The following is a 24,113-nucleotide window of genomic DNA, read 5'->3' as shown; positions in this document are numbered from 1 at the left end:
AAACAATTGAATTCAACCATTATCAAACTAAGTGAAAACCCAGAAAAACATGTCAAACTTTGAGATTGTCTCTCGCAACAAGTGGCAGCCTTAATGCCTTCCCCTTTGTTTCAAGAATGCTGAGTTTGTCCAAGTAGAGAAGAGTTTAAGGAGAGACAAAGTGTACACCTGTTTTGCTTCCATAAAGAATACCTGTCTTAAAATGGTGACAGTATTGCATAAGAAGGCAGAGCAAAGAGTTACAAATAAATGGAGCTGAGACTCTTACTACTGAACTTTATTAGTTGTGTGAGCCAGTTCTGAGTTGGGGTTTCTGTATCTCGAAAGCCAAAGTTTCCAAGTAAATATGGTTGTTTTGGGTAAAGACAGGATCGAAAGGCAATCTTTTGACCCTCTGCTCAGCCAAATAAGAAAGAGCCTTGGGCAAAGAGTTGGGCATGACTGAGCAACTAACACTTTCACTTTGGGCCTGGAACACTTCCTTACCAAGAGGTTAAGAGCCCACACAGCCCATACTGGTCTTTCTGTCTTGTATGGAGTATCTTTCCCTGTTTTATGCTCACAGAGTGTTGATGGTGCCTAAGTATGTATGTTAACAGCCCACAGGCAGGCACCCAGCTTTCAATATTTCAGATTCCACAGGGAGAGGTCAGGGTCCTTCTGTTGCAGCACAAGAAGGGTGTGCATAGACCATTGCTCTGTGTTGGCTGCCCTGGGGCCTGCTGGCCACAAGGAGCTGAAACCCACTACTGAAGCTGATCTTGCTGTTTCCTCTCTATGTAAGTAAAACATCATTCCATCTGGTGCTTGACTGTGTTGTGTTTTCCTTGGCAACTCCAACCCAACACACAGTAGGTAGAAGTGTTCGGAGTCCTCCTCTAGGGTTGGTAGCCAGTACATGGTATTCAGCCTGACAATCACATTTATGCAAAAGTATAGTGAATGCCTTATCTTTAGATAAGCAGGATGACAGCTAAATTTCTTAGCATCAGTAGTTGTGTATAGTTGGAACTTTTCAAAACATACGGTAAGGCAAACCAAGGACTTTAGGTTAAAAGGGATTTATTGGCAGGATCTTGGGATAATTTATTGTGCACTGTGTCTCAGTGGGGCAGTGATGTGATTGGTGGAAAGAGGCCCATAACACAGTTAAAGGAATGTGTTTTCTCTGTTATCAAAAGATACAAAGACAGCTGCACCCAGCAACCTCACAAAGCAGGAGACGATGTGGCTTGCATCCTTATTCCTCCAGGATCCCTTTAAGGACAGTGAGCACAGACTGAGAACTTTGCTCTTCTCTACCCTTGAGGTCTTTTTACTCTCTTAGCCCCTTTCGGTCATACTGGGGAGAACCTGCTATCTGCTTGCCTGCTTACTGTATATGAGAAGTAAGACACAGAGATATAAGCAGATAGAAAGTATAAGAAGTAGGCACACCCCTCATTTGCCATGAGACTGGTAACATTAAAGGTTAGTTTACCACAAGTTTCTAGGTCTGAGCCTTCAGAGCTGCCTGAGGTCCATTCCATACTTCTAGAATAGAGACTGAATGAACAAACCCAACTCTTAGGGAAGCAAGAACGTGGGAACCTCAGGGACAAGATTGGAACCCCCTCTCCTCAAGGTTCTGACTCCCTGCCCATATCAACCAGGATGTTGAAACTCTTGACTGATGGCAGATCAAGGGCTCACATTCTCCCAGCAGTTTTATTCCCTTAGGACAGTTTTGAAAATGTCCAGGGAAGGCCTCTGACAGAGCAAACTTGGATCGTGTATCCTCTCCTATGAATTGAATTGTCTTAGCTCAAGCAGCTATAACAGAATATTATATATTGGGTGGCTTAAGCAACATTTATTTCTCAGAATTCTAAAGGGTGGGAGTTCTGATTAAGGTACCATCATGGTTGAGTTCTGATGAGAGCCTTCTTTCTGCTTTACAGTTGCTGAATGCCAAAGAATTGATGCTTTTGAACTGTGGTGTTGGAGAAGACTCTTGAGAGTCCCTTGGACTGCAAGGAGATCCAACCAGTCCATTCTGAAGGAAATCAGCCCTGGGATTTCTTTGGAAGGAATGATGCTAAAGCTGAAACTCCAGTACTTTGGCCACCTCATGCGAAGAGTTGACTCATTGGAAAAGACTCTGATGCTGGGAGGGATTGGGGCAGGAGGAGAAGGAGACGACAGAGAATGAGATGGCTGGATGGCATCACCGACTCGATGGACATGAGTCTGGGTGAACTCCGGGAGTTGGTGATGGACAGGGAGGCCTGGCGTGCTGCGATTCATGGGGTCGCAAAGAGTCGGACACGACTGAGCGACTGAACTGAACTGAACTGAACTGAACCTTCTTACTTAGCACAAAGCAGAGAGAAGAAGCAAACTCTGTCTATTATGAGAGCACTAATCCCATTTATGAGGGCTCCACCTCATGACTTAATCACTTCTGAAAGAAAGGCTCTGCCTCCTAAAGCCCATGCATTCAAGGTTAGGGTTCCAACATATGATTTTGGGCAGACACAAATATTCAGTCCATAACATGGGTTAAAGAGGTGGAGTGATGGGAGTTGGGAGGAGGGTACTAGTAGCACCATTACAGTCACACTGTTGGACCAGTGAAGATGAGTTCTCCAAAAGAAAGAATGAATCGTTCTCACAAGATGGAGTGATGGCCACATAAGGTAAGTAGATGCCACCACAACAGTAAACCTTCAAAATCCAAATAACCTTCACTGCTAATGCCACTAACTGACCCTGTTCGGGAAGAGATATCATCCTCAAGGGCCTTGTCTTTTAAAGAATGGTGCCCAACAGGGTTGTTTTTCTAATCATGTTTAGTCATGACAAATATTGCTGTGTTCCTGTCCCTTCATGAAAATACTAAAGGACAGAAGGTGACTGTGGTTCTATTTCTATGACATGGCTAGAACAGGCACATTCGTAGAGACATTAGGAAGATTAGAGGTTGCTGGGGCCTGGAGAGAGGTGGTAGTGAGAGTTAAAGAGAGTTTCTTTTTGAGATGATGCAGATATTCTAAAATTATGATGATGGTTGCATAACTTTGTAGATACAGTAAAAACCATTGGATTGTACACTTCAAATGGATGAATTATATGGTATGTGTATTATATCTAAATGAAGCTGTTAAAAAAAATAGAAGACTAAGTGGTTTCCTTGGAAAGAAGTTTAGAAGTTGGCAAAATAAGAAAAGCAGATGGACACCCCTGCAGCAAACCAGACCTACAACAGAAGATGGTGGGGACAAAGTCATGATTTAACTTGGAGCTGCAGCAGCTGGAGCTCCTGGGAACTCATTAGAAATGTGAATTTTGGGGCTTCACTGGTGGTACAGTGGTTAAGAATCTGCCTGCCAATGCAGGGGACACGGATTAGATCCCTGGTCCATGAAGACTCCAAATGTCGCCAAGCAACTAAGCCTGTGTGCCACAACTACTGCAACCTGAGCGCCCTAGAGCCTGTGCTCCACAACGAGAAGCCACTGCAGTGAGAAACCCACGCACTACAAGCAAAAGTCACCCCCCACTCGCTCGCTGCAACTAGAGAAAGCCCGCATGCAGCAACAGAGACCCAGCACAGCCAAAAATAAATAAATAAATCTTTAAAAAAAGAAATGTGGTTCCTACTCCAAGCTACCAAATCCGAATCCCTGGGCATCACTAAAGCTGAGGAAGTATTAATTTAACTCATTGTTGCCTTTAATAAATGAGAACTCCTTCCCTAAACAGTGTGCAAGGTGCTTTCCAAACTGCAGGCCAAACAAGATATAAAAGCAGCATTAACGTATTAAAAAAAAATGTTACTTGGGCAATGGAACCTTAATTCTGTGTTTTGAAGATAACGATACCAACATAGCAGGGCTTATTAGCAGCCAGCAGTTATTTGCAGAGAAGGTAGTTATTTGCTGAAAGCTACTGAAGCAGTTAACCAGCCTGATGTGCCTTGAAGCTGCAAGTATTTTCTCCATGACCTGCTGGAGAGATACCTCTATCATTTTTCTCCAGTGAAGATGCTGAAATTGGTGTGAATGCAATGAAAGCTGAGATCCAGGTGGAAATTCAGAGATAGTTTTGTCATCTTGAAAGCCAATTACTTGCTCCAATGCCACATTTCCAGATCCAAGGTTTGAAGACAAATTTATCTCCTGTGATCATGTGAAGCATTGTAAGTGCTGAACACATATTAGAAATAAAAAAACAGAGCAAGAAAAACAATCTTAAGGCAGCTCCTGAAAATATTCAGAAATTATCTTCTTTAAATCCTGCACAAAGCTCAGTTGGTTGAGCCTGCTTCAGTGAAATTGCACTGTCACCATTGACCTAACCTTGGACTTCAAGAGGTAAATTTTGACCTTGGTCAGTTACTGTTAGGAAAGAAACTTAATAAATCGGTGACGGCGTCACTAGGGGCAGAATTCCACGCAGGTGGTGCTGGCCAAAAACATGGTGTACCTGTTCTGACCTCACTTGAAAGTGAATATCCCTTTGGTACAAAATTACTAACGATGGTGCAGTGGTTGAAAGAGCAGGCCAGCAGCTGTCTGAGCCCAAATGTTTCTATAGCTACAGTAAACCATTGTACTTTAAAAAATTAACTTTTAATAATACAATTTTAATATTGTAAAATCAAATTTTATGTATGGAATTTCATCCTAGGATAGAATATTTGGTTCTGGCCTTGCTTGGGCCATTGGGCATGTGAATGAACTATGTTTTTGGCGCATCCCAGCTTTAGAGAGGACAAAACTTAAAATTAACATTCAATATCCTGGTTCTTAAAGCAATTGCTTGGCCTCCTCTGCAGCTCCATATCAGCTTGTGTCCTTGTTAAATTTTCTTCTCCTTCCCGTTTTCTGCTTCATTCCTCTCAGAAGACAAATATAAATTCCTTTCATTTTCTTAAGGGAACAATTTGGCCCTCTCCCACCTCTGCCTTCAAATTCAGCTAGGGCCTTTCTTCCTATTGTTAAGGTCTTATAGTAAGTACTGAAACCTAGAGCAGCACCTTGTCCAGACCCTTATGTAAATAAAAATGCATATGAGCAAATATATATATATATATACACTATGTATAATATACATGATATGCAAATAATGCAAGATACTAAATATTCAACTAAATAAAATTCCAGTGGGTGGAAATCAGGGGTGCATGGGAACTCTCTATGCTATCTTTATAATTTTTCTGCAAATCTAAATTTATTCCCAAAATTTAAAAAATATTTTAATAATGGATGAAAGAGTAATATGTTGGAGAAACAAAACAATCCTGCCAGCAAGACCTCCTCCATATCAATTTTAGAAGAGAGAAAACACATGATGCAGGTGGTCCATGCAAGAGACTACAAGTTAGGACAAAGCCTCATGTAATTTATAGAGCAGAGCAGAAGAAAGAGCAATGACTTCTCTGATCTCCTGGAAAGACAAAGGACTGTGCCTTCTGAAAGTCTCCTACCAACCCCTTAGCTAATTCCAGAGGTACACGTGTATTTACAATTCTCTTTGCTCCTGGCCTTGGAGATAACTCTGTTGTAAAGACTGGAGACTGGGCTTAACCTGTAGAGAGATTTATCTCTATTCCAAAGTTTAGAATGAGGGCTCAGATTCGTTCTGTCCCTATGATTTAGGAAGTACTCTTAAGAAAAGGGGTGGGTAGGAGAATGGTCTCTTTGCCCACTGCAAGCAGAGAAATTGATTTTATTTGCTCTCACAGTATCCTGGGTGGAAGACATGCAGCAAGGAGGACTGATAGGCTGCTGGTTAGGATGTAAATTGGTAAACCCCTTTGGAAAACATTGACCATACCAAAGGAATCACAACAAACTGTGGAAAATTCTTAGATGGGAATAACAGACCACTTGACCTGCCTCCTGAGCAATCTGTACGCAGGTCAAGAAGCAACAGTTAGAACTGGACATGGAACAACAGACTGGTTCCAAATAGGGAGAGGAGTATGTCAAGACTGTATATTGTCACCCTGCTTATTTAACTTCTATGCAGAGTACATCATGAGAAACGCTGGGCTGGCAGAAGCACAAGCTGGAATCAAGATTTTCAGGAGAAATATCAATAACCTCAGATATGCAGATGACACCACCCTTATGGCAGAAAGTGAAGAACAACTAATAAGGCTCTTGATGAAAGTGAAAGAGGAGAGTGAAAAAGTTGGCTTAAAGCTCAACATTCAGAAAACTAAGATCATGGCATCCAGTCCCATCACTTCATGGCAAATAGATGGGGAAACAATGTGACAGCCTTTATTTGGTGGGGGGCTCCAAAATCACTGCAGATGGTGACTGCAGCTAGGAAATTAAAAGACGCTTGCTCCTTGGGAGAAAAGTTATGGCCAACCTAGACAGCTTATTAAAAAACAGAGACAATACTTTGCCAACAAAGGTCCATCTAGTCAGAGCTATGGTTTTTCCAGTGGTCATGTATGGATGTGAGAGTTAGACTATAAAGAAAGCTGAGCACCAAAGAATTGATGCTTTTGAACTGTGGTGTTGGAAAAGACTCTTGAGAGTCCCTTGAACTGCAAGGAGATCCAACCAGTCCATCCTAAAAGAAATTAGTCCTGAATATTCATTGGAAGGACTGATGCTGAAGCTGAAACTCCAATACTTTGGTCACCTGATGTGAAGAATTGACTCATTGGAAAAGACCCTGATACTGGGAAAGATTGAAGGTGGGAGAGGGGCATGACAGAGGATGAGATGGTTGGATGGCTCAATGGACATGAGTTTGAGTAAACTCCGGGAGTTGATGATGGACAGGGAGGCCTGGCATGCTGCAGTCCATGGGGTTGCAAAGAGTCAGACATGACTGAACAATTGAACTGAACTGAGAAAAGAGAAGATGCACCTACCCTAAGAAACCCTGGTCTCTTTGCACCAGGAGACATAAAGAATAAAAAGGCCACCACAGCATTACTCAAAATAGCAGCAAACTGAAAACAGCCTAATAGTCCGCTGACCAGAATGATGAATAAGTAAATGCTAATATATTCAATAATAGAATGTGGTGGAGCCAGTGATCATGACTGAACTAGAATTTCACCCATCAACATGGCTGTCTCACAAATACACTAATGAGTAAAAGAAGTCACAGAATATAGAATATATAAAGTATGAAAACACAGATATAACATTCAGAAGCAACAACTTTAAATGAATACTCTTTAGGGATAGATATATATGTTATAAAATTATTAAGAAAAGCAAGGAAGTAGTAAAAAAGGAATACATAGTTAACAAAAGTCTGTATCCCTTTCACTTCTGGAGTGAAAGGGATACAGATAGGGGCCTTGAAAACATCGGTAACATTATTTCTTAGATTGAGCAGTGGATACATAGATATTTATTTTATTATTCTGTATACATTATGCAGGTAATATAATCTTTTAAAGTATGAAGTAGCTTGTGATAGATTATTTGCTTTAATGGATGGTAGGAACAATAAAAGCTAAGGGAGAGGTTAGTGCTGGCAGGATTCCCAGAGCAGAACCCTTCAGGAGGAGCCAGCTTCAGTTGGGCCTCTGAAAGGAAAAGTGAAGTGAAAGTGAAAGTCACTCAGTCCTGTCCGACTCCATGGAATTCTCCAGGCCGGAATACTGGAGTGGGTAGCTGTTCCCTTCTCCAGGGGATCTTCCCAACCCAGGGATCAAACCCAGGTCTCCTGCATTGCAGGTGGATTCTTTACCAGCTGAGCCATGAGGGAAGCCCTTTGAAAGGAGGAATAGTTTTTTTCACATGGTTTTTCAAACTTGGAATGAATATTAGAGTTCACTTGCCCCACCCCTTCCTTTTTGGTAATGAAGAAATAGAAATACAGGGAAGCATCTTTTAAAAAACTCAATATATCTTTACACTGTCAGACCAGTTGCAAGGTGAAAAAATCTGAGTGAAAAGCTCTCTTGAGAAGAGCATTTTAGGAGTTGAACACCATAGCTTTACGAATGTCAGGCTGTGGTTCCCTTTTTTTTTTTCTCGGTTTTTCACACTTCTCTGCTCAGTATTGCTACCAGCCCCATTCAGGGGCCCCGCTGAGTGGGTAGTTCAGCTATTATTAGTCAGGTGCGGCTATGAGTGAATGGGTAACTCAACTTCCTCTTTTGCCCCCTGGCAGGTGCTGCCTGGGGCCTTTGCTTGGGGCCTATGAGATTACATCTGGGATAGGAGCAGCACCAGAAGAACATCCTGTCCACAGCCTCCTGGAGTCCTAGGTCATCATCCCCACACATCCAGAGAGTGCCAAGTGCCAGCAATGTTATGTATTAATATTATTCACTTCATCTTTAAAAAGCTACCTCATTTCATCATAGACTCACACAACTACTCAGTAACAGAATTTATAATTCCCTCTCCCACGCCTGCGAGTTTTGTGTTTTTTTTTTCCATAAAAGAGGAAGTAGAGATTCAGAAGTTAACTTGTCAAAGTTCACACCTTCAAAAATGACTGTCAAGTTTCAACTCAGAGCTGCTTGGATCCAAAGTAAGTGCTGTTTTCACTATGACCTGCTGTGAAGTATATTATTATTATTTATTATTTTTTAACAACAATAACAAAAACAACAACAAAGTGACTTATTTGCAACACAGCCCAGTTCTCATCACTTCAATACAGCATTGGAGTAGAAAAGAGTCACAGTAACTATTTAATCCTGTTTTTCCCCTGTCATGAATTGGCAATTTATTTATGATTTTAGTATTTCACTGGGAATAAGTTTGCCAAATTAAATACTATGCAACATTTGGGACATATTTGTACAAAAAATTACTCATTGTTATCTGAAATTCAAATTTAACTGGGCATCTTTTTTTTAATTAATTTATTTTAATTTGAGGATAATTACTTTACAGTATTGTGATGGTTCCTGCCATACATCAACATGAATCAGCCACAAGTATACATGCGTCCCCTCAGCTTGAAACCCCCTCCCTCCTCCCTGCTGGCATCTTCTATTTTTAATTGCTAAATCCGGCAACCCTAACAGAAAACCTTTGAGGAGTGTTATTTCTAGTGAGGTTCTCCTCTTCATGAAGTAAGGAGAAACACATGGGATGGAAATGGCAGCCCACTCCAGTGTTCTTGCCTGGAGAATCCCAGGGACGGGGGAGCCTGGTGGGCTGCCGTCTATGGGGTTGCACAGAGTTGGACACAACTCAAGCGACTTAGCAGCAGCAGCAGCAGCAAAAGGTTAAGTAAGTCTTCTTGAGTCTTAACTGGGGGTGATTTTGCTCCCTCCCAACATTTAGCAATGAGTGGAGATATATTCGGTTGTCCTAGCTGAGGGAGGGCTTACCTTGGCACTGAGTGGTAAAAGCCAGGGATGTTGTTAAATATCCGACACTGCACAGGACAGCCCCACAGCAAAGAATTATCTAGTCCAAAATGCAAGTAGTACCAAGGTTGAGAGGGTTTCCCTTATAGCTCAGTTGGTAAAGAATCTGCCTGCAATTCAGGAGATCCTGGTTCCATCCGTGGGTAGAGAAGATCCCCTGGCGAAGGACTAGGTTACCCATCCAGTATTCTTGGACTTCCCTTGTGGCTCAGCTGGTGAAAAATCCGCCTGCAATGTGGGAGACCTGGGTCAACCCTGGGTTGGGAAGATCCCCTGGAGAAGGGAAAGGCTACCCACTCCAGTATTTTGGCCTGGAGAATTCCATGGACTATATAGTCCATGGGGTTGCAAAGAGTCAGACAGGATTGAGCAACTTTCACTTTCACCAAGGTTGAGAAACCTTGCCTTATAGAATCACTCATCTAAGATAGTATAAACCCAAGAAAATTATATATGTGTATTTTAAATCCCTTTAAGGCTACCAATATGTTTCCAAATAGGGCTTGGCCTTCTTCCATTTCTCAGAAAAATAATGCCAAAGCTGTTTGTTTATCTGAACCAGTTAACTCATAACTATGGATGCTAGTGGCAGCAGGGGCAGACGCAACTTTTTACATATTATTACAATAAACTTTTGATATCAGATTTGTACTCTTAATTATGTTCTTTGAATAATGATTTTTATATATTTTTACTGTTCTTTTTACAAATAGAATAATTCATGTGAACAATAAACAAATCCAATTGTAAACTATAGAAATGTAGAAGTATGTGATGGTAGATGAATTTTCACTAGAAAACTCAAATTTTTAATAATTTTAAGGAACAGTGACACATGTTATTTGTTAACAAAAATTTTTAATTAACCTTTAAGATTAAACCTGTGTGCTGGAAACTAAGGGGAGATACAAGAAGCATAAAAGAGCTATGCCTCTTGGAACTTTCTATATGATCTGTAAGAGAAAACATTTCTCAAACCAGCAAGTATTAATAGCATGTGAGTCAGTTTATGTTTAAGTACACTAAGACTGCAAGGAGATCCAACCAGTCCATTCTGAAGGAGATCAGCCCTGGGATTTCTTTGGAAGGAATGATGCTAAAGCTGAAACTCCAGTACTTTGGCCACCTCATGCGAAGAGTTGACTCATTGGAAAAGACTCTGATGCTGGGAGGGATTGGGGGCAGGAGGAGAAGGGGATGACAGAGAATGAGACGGCTGGATGGCATCACTGACTCGATGGACTTGAGTCTGAGTGAACTCCGGGAGTTGGTGATGGACAGGGAGGCCTGGCGTGCTGCAATTCATGGGGTCGCAAAGAGTCGGACACAGCTGAGCGACTGAACTGAACTGAACTGAACACTAAGTCTTTCAAAACTGCTTTCAGGGTGCGATCAATGTAAGCTAGAGTTTTCAGGGACGAGGCAGGATTTTCGAGCAGCTAACAATTTTGACCCATTCTTTTCTCTTAAAGCTGGTAAATATCATGGACTCACTTCTCTTGCCCAATCCCAACTCCAAAATACACACACAATTATGTATACAATATCTAAGTTTTCACTAATCCCCTTGAAACCTATGCTCCAAAGATGTCCACAGCCTTGGTGAAAAAGCTCTGTTCTGCTAGAGAATTAGATCTGATTAGACCAATGAGGAAAATAATAGTTTTCTAAGGGCAAGGAAGCAGACCCAAATGGCCAAGCACCTCCTATACAATCTGGGACATATTGAGTAACATTCTTGATTTGTACTAGGGGTGGAGTTAGAAATGAAGTGGTCCTCAGAAACAGTCTCCATATTTGTTTGAAATAGATGAGGGTCAAAACTGGTTGGGTATTGGCAGTTTCATGCAGTTCAACCTGGTATATGCTGTACATAATGAAATGCACTCTAATCCAATCTGTACTTCAAGTCAGTAAGAGCTTTGAAAGTGAAAGTGAAGTTGCTCAGTCGCGTCCAACTCTTTGCGACCCCATGAACTGTAGCCTACCAGGATCCTCTGTCCATGGGATCTTTCAGGCAAGAGTACCGGAGTAGGTTGCTATTTCCTTCTCCAAGGGATCTTCCTGATCCAGGGATCAAACCCGGGTCTCCCGCATCGTAGGCAGATGCTTTGGTTGGTCCCAAAGTTGGAGTTGCTGTGGCTGTTGGTCCTGGGGTAGAACTTTCACTGAATGATTGGAGGGACGGCTTTAATTTTTTGTTTTAATAACTAATGGAAGTTGGGAAAGTTGTCTTTTGGCTATTTGCTGTGTGACTCCTTTTCTCCTTTATCTGCTTCCTTTCACTGGGACATTGGCATGTAGAACTTGGACCTCCAGGTGCTCAAAGTGTGCCCAAGTCTTGAACAGCAAGTAAATCAACCTGTAAAGATAATTCTAACTTTAGTTTGTAGCCTTTAACATTTTATCCAGATTTATTTCTGGGCCCTGAAGTGAAAAAAGAGCAGTATATTCTAAATTTATTTCTTGTCAAGAGCCCCTAGAGATGGGGAACACAAGAGACCCTTGTTCAACATCCTTGAAAATGAAAATTTGCTGTATTTTGGTGAGATTGATTTAGAAAAAGAAATTTCTATGTTTAAAAAAAAGACTAAAGACAACACATACTAAAATTATTTGAATTTTACAGATGATACCCTACTAATATTTTTAGTTTAGCACCATCTGTTTATCTGAAATTAAATTTCTGACAAATGGTCATGCCAGGAGATGCTGTTTTTATTTTTATGTGCAGCTGAAACATACAATAATAAAAATCTGCTAGAGTTGAAGAAATATGTTCATAAAATGTTTCTTTTTTAATCTGAGTTGGCTGAGAAAATGACTTTTTAATCTAGTGGCAGCTGCTTTCATTTGGCTGGTGTTCAGGCTAGTTTATGTTGGAGACAGATCATTTGTTTTATATTTGGACGCAGTATAACAAACAGTGCCTTTTGAGCTATGAGGAGGACCCAGATATCACAAACATCTTATTTTCCCTATTAGTCTACCTTTCTAATTATTTCTTGTTTCTCTGACGGCACAAGTGTCATGCAATAGGTTTGTAAATTAAAAGCACAAGTGGCAAATTGCATACCACCCAGTTGCTGTTATTTTTATTCAACTCTGAGAAAGTCAAACCTACACATTAATTGGCATTTGTTTACAGAAGAAGAAAATGATGGCTTTTGAAAATATGACTCAGTGGAAACACTTCTTGTCACACTGGCTTGCAAATAGAATCACTGCATTCCCTTTGGGTACTATGGGTGATTCCACTGGGAGCCTGATTCTTCCCAACAGAGTGTTAATTAAATAGAGCCACCTCTTGGCACTTCTCTTGCTCCAACTACACTTCAGAATCCTCCAGCTGCCTCTTTAATCAACAACATGTGTTGGGTGTCTACTTTTAGTGTGAGGCACTGCAGCTACCACCCTGATTTCAAAGGCAGTGGCAAGGACAGGGTTTTATTACATTACTTCAAAGTCAGGGCACCTAAACCTATGTTAGCAAAGTCATTAATATCTGCCATTGACTTGGAATGATTGAACTTCCCAAGGAAAGTAAAATTTAATAGATGACAGAGATCTTGCCTTTTTCTCTTTGCACCCCAGCACTTAGCATATAGATCTCCTTCAGTTCAGTTCAGTCTCTCAGTCGTGTCCGACTCTTTGTGACCCCATGGACTGCAGCACACCAGGCTTCCCTTTTCATCACCAACTCCCAGAGTTTACTCAAACTCATGTCCATTGAGTTGGTGATGCCATCCAGCCATCTCATCCTCTGTCATCCCCTTCTCCTCCCGCCTTCAATCTTTCCCAGCATCAGGGTCTTTACCAATGAGTCAGTTCCTCACATCAGGTGGCCAAAGTATTGGAGTTTCAGCTTCAGCATCAGTCCTTCCAATGAACATTCAGGACTGATTTTCCTTTAGGATGGACTGGTTGGATCTCCTTGCAGTTCAAGGGACTCTCAAGAGCCTTCTCCAACACCAAAGTTCAAAAGCATCAATTCTTTGGTGCTCAACTTTCTTTATAGTCTAACTCTCACATCCATACATGACTACTGGAAAAACCATAGCCTTGACTAGACGGACCTTTGTTGGCAAGAAGAACTAAAAGGGCCTCTTGATGAAAGTGAAAGAGGAGCATGAAAAAGTTGACTTAAAGCTCAACATTCAGAAAACTAAGATCATGGCATCCAGTCCCATCACTTCATGGGAAATAGATGGGGAAACAGTGACAGACTTTATTTTTGGGGGCTCCAAAATCATTGCAGGTGGTGACTGCAGGGGACATGAGTTTGAGTAAACTCCAGGAGTTGGTGATGGAAAGGGAGGCCTGGAGTGCTGCAGTCCATGGGGTCGCAGAGTCAGACACGACTGAGCAAATGAACTGAACTGAAGGAGATTTATATGCTAAGTTCTGGGGTGCAAAGAGAAAAAGGCAAGATCTCTCTCGTCTATTAAATTTACACTTTCCTTGGGAAGTTCAGTGACACATGCCATAAGGGTGGTGTCATCTGCATATCTGAGGTTATTGATATTTCTCCCAGCAATCTTGATTCCAACTTGTGCTTCATCCAGCCCAGTGTTTCTCATGATGTACTCTGCATATAAGTTAAATGAGCAGGGTGACAATATACAGCTTTGACGTACTCCTTTCCCTATTTGGAACCAGGCTGTTGTTCCATGTCCAGTTCTAACTGTTGCTTCCTGACCTGCATACAGATTTCTCAAGAGGCAGGTCAGATAGGCTGACATTCCCATCCCTTTAAGAATTTTCCATAGTTTGTGGTGATCCACACAGTCAAAGGTTTTGGCATAGTCAACAAAGCAGAAATAGATGTTTTTCTGGAACTCTCTTGCTTTTTTGATGAGCCAACGGATGTTGGAAATTTGATCTCTGGTTCCTTTGCCTTTTCTCAAACCAGCTTGAACACCTGGAAGTTCACGGTTCACGCATTGCTGAAGCCTGGCTTGGAGAATTTTGAGCATTACTTTACTAGCGTGTGAGATGAGGGCAATTGTGTGGTAGTTTGAGCATTCTTTGGCATTGCCTTTCTTTGGGATTGTAATGAAAACTGACCTTTTCCAGTCCTGCGGTCACTGCTGAATTTTCTAAATTTGCTGACATATTGAGTGCAGCAGCACTTTCACAGCATCATTTAGGATTTGAAATAGTTCAACTGGAATTGCATCCCCTCTACTAGCTTTGTTCATAGTGATGCTTCCTAAGGCCCATTTGACTTCGCATGTTTATCTAATAAATGTACTTTTCTTATTGGGCAGTAGCAATTTAATTTTGTATGCCAACTTCTCTTTAAACTAAAAACAAAACAAAACCCAATGCATTATTTTGAAACGAAGAGTCTTGTCTTCAGCAATAAATTTATTACTCAAAAAAGTGAAATACATTTTTAGGAAAATTGATGTATGAGGTCAGCCTGCCATAACAAAACACCATGGACTGGGTGGCTTAAACAACAATAATTAATTTATCACATTTATGGAAGATGGGAAGTCCAAGCTCAAGGTGCCAGGTGATCTGGATCTGATGATAGCCTTTGGTAGTCTTCTTACTGTGTCCTAACAGGGGAGAAAGAGATATTCCCCTTCTTATAAGGCCACAGTCCTATACAAAGCCCTTATGACCTCATTTTACCTTAATTATCTTCTAAACGCCCTTTCTGTAAATACAGTCACTTTGGTGGTTAGGACTTCAACGTTTGAATTTTGGGAGTGTACAATCCAGTCCATAGCAATTGGACTGAACTAAAAGAGACACTTTAGTTTTGGGACTCTTAAATTATCATGAAAACAAGCAACTTAAACAAATTTGGTATTAATATTATTACCTTTTAATTTCATATGTCAAAAATAAGCCCATTTTTAAAATTGTGTTTAAAGTTTGAAAATACACCAAACTAATCTATAGAGTAATAAAAGCCAGGAGAGCCATTCCTGGGGAGAGGAGGATATAGTGACTGAGAGAGGGCGCAGAGGGGACTTCTGGGATGCTCCAGTGCTCCAGTTCCTGTTTGGAGGAGAGTCAAAGGGTGTGATCAGTTTGTGAATACTTGCTGAGCTGTTCATACATAATGATTTGTGCATTTTCCTGTATGTGCGTTATAGCTCAACCCAAAACTAAAACACGAAAATAAATCTTAGTGATGTATATAATACTAGAGATAAACTGCACAACTATCCCATTTTGTCCCAATCTAAACAGCAAAGAGGTTATTCCTCTGTCTTCTAGTTCAAAAAGTCACTAGAGGTTAAAATCTGATGAGTGGGAATGTACAAAGAAGACTATCCCTGTGTAAGGTTGACATAATATTATCTTCCCACAAACACCAGCAGAACTGCAGACATAGTGAAAATTTCTGCCTGACATTGCTTGATGTTGTTTTTCTCCGCCTGGTAGCTCAGCAGCTGGAGGCTAAAAAGCCAGGTTTCCAGGGAGAGGAGGAAAGCTTTCTGGAGAAAGAGCAATATGGGCTCCAGATCAGGCATAGCCAGGGTCCTTTTGTGAGTGGTGGCAGTTTTAAACAGATCGTAAACCAACTTTGTCCTGTTGTTCCAGAAAGTTCCACCTGCCATAGGAAGAGGCTCTGGATCTGTGCGAGTACCAAAGGTGGCTTTTCTAGATAATGTGTGGAACTTTAGAGTCAAATGGTATGTTTGTAACTATGGATATCAGTGTCCCTAGAAGCATCACTGTCACACACCTAAGGTGGAGCTTGTTTTCCCAATAGACAATTGCAGTTAAGGAGTTTGTACTGTATGACGTTTTTGATCAGCCAGTGGCCGATTTTCAGAGACCTTCCAGATTTGCAAATAGGTTACTGCTCAACTTCCAGAACACCACAGCTGTACTCCATTGTCCCCATTTCTCACATTCAGCATTTTTTGTTTCACATTGTGTTTTAACTTTCTCCAGGAAGTTAACAACAGAAGCCAGTTGAACTTGTTCAAAACCTTTTATGTTTGTAGAGTTGACTGTGCCATAGAGGCAAATGGAAATTTCTTTGTTCGAGGAGAACTGGCTCTGTCAACAATTATCTTGGTGTTCTTGTATTGTCTGTCATGTGTAAAAGAGCACATTTACCTCTACTTACCTTTTATGATTATTGAGATGTGATTTTTAAAATAACTGTATAAGATGCTTTTACGATAAACTTTGGAGCTGTTAGTTGTCATTTCTGTACGGAAATGTTCCCTCATGGAAAGTAATGATTTTTAAGTTATTGAAGGTGTTGAAAAGTTCTGACATGGTGTTTGTGGGTTCTGTGTGTACTGTTACCAGGCCTGTCTCTTGAAGCTTTCCTAACTTAACAGACTCTAGATGTTCATGGTCACGTTAGTCTCTAGGTGTTGATATATTTCCAGTCTTTTGGGGATGTAGGTCTTTTCTTCACCATTATCCACTCCTTGACAATCAGAATGTCCTTGGACCAACAGCGTCGGCTTACTCGGGAGCTTGTTACAAATGCAGAGTCTGGGGCCCCATCTTAGATCCAGTATCTAATAACAGAATCTGTGTTTTATCAAGTTCTCCAGTGATTCTTACATACATGCAGATGAATCAGCAAGTAGGTCATGGCAGGAATTGAGAGATCCTTCTTCTCAAAACATTTGCCAGTTGGCCAGTACTGCTATTATTTAGGATGAATCTCTTGAGTTTAAGCCACTTCTTTTGAAAAACTCCCTGGCCTGTGCAGCTCAGTAAGTCACTTTCAGTTCAAAGCCTTCACACGAATCCATCTACTCCAGTCTTTCCAACTCGACAGATGGTGGAGAGCAGGTTGACTGAGGAGTGAGGGTGGGAGGAAGGAAGTGGAGTAGAAAATGCAGGGAATTTTCCGTGGTGGAGGAAAGTAGGTAGACTCTATAATGGTGGCACCCTGGAGTAGTGCTGTGGGGTGGCAGGAAGGAACAAAATAGCAGTGACACAGCAGTGGGCACAGCAATGGTGGTAAAAAAAAATAAACTGTTGGTGTGGGGATTCCTAAGCTTGTTTGACAATAATAATCACCTGGGGGATGAGGGGGATTTCTTAAAATGAACAGGTTTCCCCAGGGCAGGAAATTATGGAATATTCACCCTGGTTTATCCTTTGTTCACTCTGGGCTTGTGACATCTGAATCTCTAAGGGAGAAATATCTGCATTTTTAACAAGTGCCTCAGGTAGTCACATCCTCAGGCATGACTGAGTGAATGAAGAGCTTGGATCTTGTGCATGATGCTCTATGAATATTCTTTCCAGCATTCACAAGAAGTCTAGAAAATCTTACAGCATTTCACTAACTGCCTTTTGTGATGGAGAAGTTCAGTAGCTTGCCTGATGTCACACAGGCAGTGTGGATGGAGTCCATCCCACATCTGTCTGACCCCAAAGCCTTTGTTCTCTCTGCTCTGTCCTACCATAACTTTCTACAAAGTCACTGTGGCTGGCCCAAAGGATATTCTACCCAGAAAACACTCTGGTTGCCCTAAACCCACTTTTGGGGTTTGGCAGTTTCTACAGAGATTCCATCGGAGAAGGCAATGGCACCCCACTCCAGTACTCTTGCCTGGAAAATCCATGGACAGAGGAGCCTGGTAGGCTGCAGTCCATGGGGTTGCTAAGAGTCGGGAATGACTGAGCAACTTCACTTTCACTTTTCACTTTCATGCATTGGAGAAGGCAATGGCAACCCACTCCAGTGTTCTTGCCTGGAGAATCCCAGGGACGGGGGAGCCTGGTGGGCTGCTGTCTCTGGGGTTGCACAGAGTCGGACAGGACTGAAGCGACTTAGCAGCAGTAGCACAGAGATTCCATACTTTGACCTGAAATTGTGATGTAAATGTTCAGATTTGAGTGGAGTTGTTCAACGAAACCACCCTCACTGATGAACTAGTAAGGATGCCTACTCCTTTCTCCCCTCCTGCTGCAGTTAATAACCAGCAACCCAGAGCTGGGATGCTGGTCCCAAAGGAATGAAAAGCAGGCCTCTCTCAGGTAACAGAATTTCTGGTTGCCTTGGTATCAAAGCAGTTTCCTAAAGTGATGGAAGCAGGCACATATTGCTCCTGCCCTCTGAAACCTTATTTTGTTTCAAGAAATCCCTAGAAAGAAAACACACTAATTTAATACAGCAATGTTACATAGTGATAGTAGCAAGAATGGGGCACCATCTGGTGGGTTTGAATAATTGTCAAGGTCGGCTTTTCTTGAAATGCTGCTTGCTGCTCAGTCCACCCATCTTCAATTACTAGAGCTAGAAGTCATCTGCTGGTGATGTGTTAGTATTACAGTAGTATATTTGCATATAAAATTCCTCAACATGGGCTCAATTTGGGAATTGAAGTGTGACCTTCATCTATATTTAGTCTTCTGTTATTGGTTATAGCCACCATCATAGATTTGTTTCAGAAACTTTCAATTCTGATTCTGTTGTCTAGGATGGTGGTCTTCCATACAGGGTGTGTAAACCCCAAAATGATCCATTGGGTTGTGGAAAACAAATAATACTGGTTTCATTAAAAATTTAATTTTATATGTATTTTATAACATAGAACATATATAAAATTTATAAATAAATACATATTAAATAAATATACTAGGGGGAACGGTACATGATTAAAAAGTTCTGACTCATTGAGATACTGGCTCACTATATAATTCATGCAGTATATCAAATGTTCCCACCAACATCATGTTTTCTGCTTACTTGATAAGAGTACATGTCAATTTAATTTGTGTTTCTCTGATGTAGAATCATGTGTTAACTATTTTTGTATATATATTAATACAAGGATAAGGCCTATTTTTCGATCCCTGGATTGGGAAGATCCCCTGGGGAAGGGAATGGTAACCCACCCCAGTATTATTGGCTAGAGAATCCTGTGGACAGAGAAGCCTGGCAGGCTATAGTCCATAGGATTGCAAAGAGTCAGACATGACTCAAGTGACTTAGCACACAAGTCCTGTTTTGCCACTCTTAAGAAGTTTTCTTGCCACTTTTAGGAAAGTTTTTTTAGGAAGTGTTTTTAGAAAGTTTTTTTAGGAAGTTTTCTTAGAAAGTTTTTTTTTGCCACTCTTAGGAAAGATATACCCATTTGAATGAAGAGTTCGAAAGAATAGCAAGGATAGATAAGAAAGCCTTCCTCAGTGATCAGCGCAAAAAATTAGAGAAAAACAATAGAATGGGAAAGACTAGAGATCTCTTCAAGAAAATTAGAGACACTAAGGGAACATTTCACGCAAAGATGTGCACAATAAAGGACAGAAATGGTATGGACCTAAGGGAAGCAGAAGATACTAAGAAGAGGTGGCAACAATACACAGAAGAACTATACAAAAAAGATCTTCATGACCCAGATAATCATGATGGTGTGATCACTCACCTAGAGCCAGACATCCTGGAATGTGAAGTCAAGTGGGCCTTAGAAAGCATCACTACGAACAAAGCTAGTAGAGGTGATGAAATTCCAGTTGAACTATTTCAAATCCTGAAAGATGATGCTGTGAAAGTGCTGCTGCACTCAAAATGCCAGCAAATTTGGAAAACTCAGCAGTGATCACAGGACTGGAAAAGGTCAGTTTTCATTCCAATCCCAAAGAAAGGCAATGCCAAAAAATGTTCAAACTATTGCACAGTTGAACTCATCTCACACGCTAGCAAAGCGGTCCTCAAAATTCTCCAAGTAAGGCTTCAGCAGTACGTGAACCATGAACTTCCAGATGTTCAAGCTGGACTTAGAAAAGGCAGAGGAACCAGAGATCAAATTGCCAACATCCGTTCGATCATCAAAAAAGCAAGAGAGTTCTAGAAAAACATCTACTTCTGCCTTATTGATTACGCCAAAGCCTTTGACTGTGTGGATCACAACTAACTATGGAAAATTCTTCAAGAGATGGGAATACCAGACCACCTGACCTGCCTCCTGAGAAATCTGTATGTAGGTCAGGAAGCAACAGTTAGAACTGGACATGGAACAACAGACTGGTTCCAAATAGGAAAAGGAGTGCATCAAGGCTGTATATTGTCACCCTGCTTATTTAACTTATATGCAGAGTACATCATGTGAAATGCTGGGCTGGATGAAGCACAAGCTGGAATCAAGATTGCCGGGAGAAATATCAATAACCTCAGTTCACAGATGACACCACCCTTATGGCAGAAAGTGAAAAATAAAGAGCCTCTTGATGAAAGTGAAGGGGAGAGTGAAAACGTTGGCTTAAAACTCAACATTCTAAAAACTAAGATCATGGCATCTGGTCCCATCACTTCATGGCAAATAGATGGGGAAACAATGGAAACAGTGAGGGACTTTATTTTCTTGTACTCCAAAATCAGTGCAGATGGTGACTGCAGCCCTGAAAGTAAAAGATGCTTACTCCTTGAAGAAAAGCTATGACCAATCTAGAGAGCATATTAAGAAACAGAGACATTACTTTGCCAGTAAAGGTCCATCTAGTCAAAGCTATGGTTTTTCTAGTAGTCATGTATAGATGTGAGAGTTGGATTATAAATCTGAGCACTGAAGAATTGATGCTTTTGAACTGTAGTGTTGGAGAAGACTCTTGAGAGTCCCTTGGACTGCAAGGAGATCCAACCAGTCCATCCTAAAGGAAATCAGTCCTGAATATTCATTTGAGGGACTAATGCTGAAGCTGAAACTCCAATACTTTGGCCACCTGATGCAAAGAACTCACTCACTAGAAAAGACACTGATGCTGGGAAAGATTGAAGGTAGCAGAAGAAGGGAACGACAGAGGATGAGATGGCTGGATGGCATCACCGACTCGATGGACATGAGTTTGAGTATGCTCTGGGAGTTGATGATGGGTAGGGAAGCCTGGCGTGCTACAGTCTGTGGGGTTGCAAAGAGTTAGACACGACTGAGCGACTGAAGTGAACTGAACTGAGGAAGTTTACTATCTAGAATGGAGATGATGGTAGTGATTTTGGAGGATAATGGCGGTGATGATCATGATGATGAAGGTGACAGTGGTGATGATGATGGCCAAGAAAGAGAAATGGAGAAGAAAGCCTTGTTTATGGTTGACATGAAAGTAAAATTGGAATAGACTGCGTCTTCTCCCTGCTCCCTGGTAATGTGACATCATCTTTCCTTAGCAGTGATGTTCTTCTGTGCTGTTTATCTTGCTTCTAATGCAACTTAGAAATGCTTTTTAGTCATCTTCAGCATGTACTATAATTCTCAGCTTCCTAAGATTTAAGCTTTGGGAACAGGAGGTTTTCCTAGGCCCCACTACTCTTCTATATTTTGATCCTTGGTGCTCCACAAGCTGTGAAAGCTGTGAGTCATGACTCCCATATGGAGGGATTCCCTCCCTTCCCCTCAATCCACATGCCTGCCCAGCCATCTGCTGCTACTCTCAAGGTTATGGAGCAAGAGATGATACAGGGAAGAGAAAGGAAAACACCAGGAAAATGAACACTGTTTTATAAATAAAACTGAAAAAATATGTATTTTCTTATTATAAAAGGAATTTGTATTCATTACAGGAATATCAGAAAATGAAGCATAAAAACAAATCAAACAAAACAAAACCCAGTGTCCTCAGAACGTCATTAATTATTGTATCTCCTTGTGTGTTTTTCCAAACCTACACCCCCTATCTATCTATGTAGCCAGCTATCAAACAAAATGGGATCATTACCACATTATTTTGTAACCTGTTTTGTAAAACTGAACTATGAACATCTTTCCATGTCCATAAATATATCCCTACACTAGCATATTTAATGTTTAAGGAAAATTTTTCTATGCAAGGCATTATTCCAATTGCTGTAGTTTATATACAAAAATAGGCAAGATTGTCTCTGCCCTCATGTGGGTGACATAATTTTTTTTCACTATGTAGTATTTAGGTCATTTCCATATTTTTGCTTTTACAAATGCTGTGATGATTCTCCTTGTAGCTAAATCTTTGCATATACTCATAATTTTTGAATGATTGCATTTGCTGTTCCGTTTTCCTTCTGGACTTATTCCCCATCCTTCTTTACCTTTCTCTGTGGCCCTCCTCACTGGGTTCATTTACCCTCTGGCAGTGGGAAGCACAAGTAGGACATTGGAGGAGGACTAGGGAGAGATGGTTGATGTAGTCTGATTCCCATTTCCCTCCTTGTCATTAGATGCCTTCTTGTACTGATGATGGCTTTTGTGCTGGGCTCCCCCTCCCAGACCTCAGTTTTCAGGGAGTTGCTCACCCCATGACACTGCACCATTCCTTTTTGGTTTACCTTAACCTTGCCCTAAAGAGTTCTTCATTAATCCCTTCTCACTTACCCCATGGTTGTACAGATGCAAAAAATTTCCCTTTTTCTCTTCTATGTTCTTTTGCTGATCTAAGAATCAAATTCACATATGACAGATTAGCAGGAGAAAAGCAAAGTAAATTTTGTACTTGGGGAAGCACCATAAAAAGAATGAGACCCAAGGGTAAAGCAGGCAATTGAGGCTTATATACCATTTCAAGTTAAGAAATGGGATAGGAGCCTGTGACTTCAACGGGGAAGGAACCAGGAATCCTTTGGTGGTCCAGTGGTTAGGACTCCACACTTTCACTGCCAAGGACCTGGGTTAAATTCCTGGTCAGGGAACTAAGATCCTGGAAGCCACCCAGCCAAAAAAAAAGTTGAACAAAGAGGAGGGGGAGTATTTCACAGGATAAGAAGAGCAGATGTTTGGTAATTAGATGTTGGCCCTGCTATACAGATAGATTATTCATGTAAAAAAGTTATATCTGATAATAGCTCTCTTTCTGGGCCAGGTCCCCTATTTAAATTATTTTAAGTAGTTAGGGGAAAGTAAAAGTTTCTCTTGAATCTGCTGGGTCTTGATTGCTTCCAGCTCAAAACAGTTCACACACCAAAGTGCCACAATTGTGCGGTAACCTGCTCTACTCCCCTGCCATCTGTTTCCTAGCAGGACCCTGGATGGTGAAAGCATGCTCCTATTCCTAACATAGTCTGCATCCCTAACTGCTTACCTGCTTTGGGAATCCAGGATGGATCTTGTAGAAAGATCAAGAGCTCCTTTTTCTCTTTTAAGACCTGGATACTGGTGACCATTGAGCAGCTATCTCACATTTCTTTTTTCTGGATCTCTCTCCATAATTGTGTCTACTAAAAAAAGATGTACAACTTGAGGGTCATGAGTTAAGTTTTATTTGGGGCAAAATGAGGACTGCAGTCTGGGAGGCAGCATTTCAGATAGCTCTGAGAGACTGCTCCAAAGCAGCAGTGGGGGGAAGTCAATATATAAGGTTTTGGTGAAAGGGGAGTTCAATACCATGAAGCAGTCATTTTACAAAAGGTTTTTTTGTTAGTCATGAGGATCTGATGTCACCATGAAAGAACTTAGTGCTTCTCTAGATATAAGGACTTCCCTGGTGGCTCAGACGGTTAAGCGTCTGTCTACAATGTGGGAGACCTGGGTTCGAGCCCTGGGTCGGGAAGAACCCCTGGAGAAGGAAATGGCAATCCACTCCAGTACTATTGCCTGGAAAATCCCATGGACAGAGGAGCCTGGTAGGCTACAGTCCATGGGGTCGCAAAGAGTCGGACACGACTGAGCAACTTTACTTTCACTTTCTAGATATGAGGAGATACAAGGATTGAGATCATAAAACCTGTTCCTAAAAACATCCAACTTTCTAAAGACCTGTCCCACCAGATTCCCTGGAGCACAGAGTGCCTCACTCCACCCTGAACTCCCTCATGGGCTGTTGAAGGTCAACAGCTATAGCAGCAGAGTTC

The 24,113-nt window shown here is 41.3% G+C and overlaps 1 long non-coding RNA gene across 1 annotated transcript in view; it reads left to right on the top strand.

Annotated features, from left to right (window-relative positions):
• The first annotated feature begins 1,359 nt into the window (after positions 1-1,359).
• Positions 1,360-24,113, top strand: part of LOC133242085 (uncharacterized) — an 83,607-nt gene continuing 60,853 nt past the window's right edge. The window contains exon 1 of the long non-coding RNA XR_009734761.1: positions 1,360-2,678. This is a non-coding gene — a long non-coding RNA (uncharacterized LOC133242085). The remainder of the gene's footprint in view (positions 2,679-24,113) is intronic.

The sequence above is a fragment of the Bos javanicus genome, chromosome X (genome assembly GCF_032452875.1).
Source record: "Bos javanicus breed banteng chromosome X, ARS-OSU_banteng_1.0, whole genome shotgun sequence".
NCBI classification, from domain to species: Eukaryota; Metazoa; Chordata; class Mammalia; order Artiodactyla; family Bovidae; genus Bos; species Bos javanicus.
This window is presented reverse-complemented; position numbering and strand designations above follow the sequence as displayed.